Consider the following 1,421-nt stretch of genomic DNA (forward strand, 5'->3'; position numbering starts at 1 on the left):
TTCGGCAGCGTCCCACAGGAACACCACCCAGTCAGGTTTCTGTTTCCCAGCCGGGCTTCAAACTGCCAATCACCCCCAAGCCTGAAGATGTTTGTAAGGCAGCTTATAAATGCACTGGTTGCACTTAAACAGTCGCCTGGTGTTGTGTGCGAAGAGGCAGCAGTCACACGGACTGAACCATCACATCTCAGGCACAGTTCCTGCCTCCAGTCTGACACACTGAAGTAAACAGCAGCTCCTCTCCTCAGAGCCGCCCGCCACACATCAGAGCGTCCTGTTAGGAAACCATGACATGGACCACGTGCCTGAATAACATTCTTTCTGTCTATGGCATTAGAGTGCATCTAAAGACTGGGAGTGATTAATTTCACTTCATCTTTTACCTGACACTACACTGATACATCGGAAATGTGTCCGTGTGATGTGATCAGCAGGGACATTCACTGACTCACGTGGCTGTCATGAGTCAGAGCAAACTCAGACAGAACAAATGTGTAAGATCACATCACTGGACGCGTTTCGAGATGAACACCCCTTGAACATGAATTTATTTCCTTTCCAGTTGGCCCTGTCCAGGGGGACAGGATCTACAGCTGTAGGAAATGAACTGAAAAGATGTATTGTTAGTTGCCAGACTGGTCGTGGCTGATCCATTTGGCTGCAAACTGGTTTGCCATCTCCATTTGCATCGTTTGTAACTGCTGTTTGGCTCCTGGGAGAGGATAATCCCAGAGTAACAATGCTGTTATCTCATGCAAAAGAGGAACTGAGCCTTTCACACAAACAGAGGGAGGTCACTGATTGGCTGAGAAGCAGCTGTCCCTGCTGCTGCCAGCCTATCGTGACCTTGAAGAGGTTTTGTCCGCTCAGCTACCCGACTGCTGTTATCACTGGCAGACACCATATCACCTGGGTGTGTGTAGGCAAGGCGGCAGTGTGTGTGTGTGTGTGTGTGTTTCCCTGTCTATGTGTCTGCCATCATTTGAACAGACTGAGTACATCTGTCTGTGTATATTTGTATTCAGGAGTCTACAGCTTACACCACCTGCATATTCAGACTGATAGGGGAGAGGATATGTACTGTGTGTGTGTGTGTGTGTGTGTGTGTGTGTGTGTGTGTGTGTGTGTGTGTGTGTGTGTGTGTGTGTGTGTGTGTGTGTGTGTGTGTGTGTGTGTGTGTGTGTGTGTGGACAACAGAAAAACACAACGCTCGGTCTCCTGGTTGAGTGGCTCGTACATTCATACGTATGTTAGCTGGTTTGCTGACCTCGTGTTTTCCAGACTGCTGACAACAAAGGAAATTTTGTGGGGAAAAGCGAAAGAGCGAAGCCGTTAAACGTGTCTGAGGTGTTCCTCATGCGCGCCGTGCTTACTTTAAGCCTCACAGACAGCCTGAGGAATTCATGCAAATCCACACCCAC

This window comes from Pempheris klunzingeri, chromosome 22 (assembly GCF_042242105.1).
Source record: "Pempheris klunzingeri isolate RE-2024b chromosome 22, fPemKlu1.hap1, whole genome shotgun sequence".
NCBI classification, from domain to species: Eukaryota; Metazoa; Chordata; class Actinopteri; order Acropomatiformes; family Pempheridae; genus Pempheris; species Pempheris klunzingeri.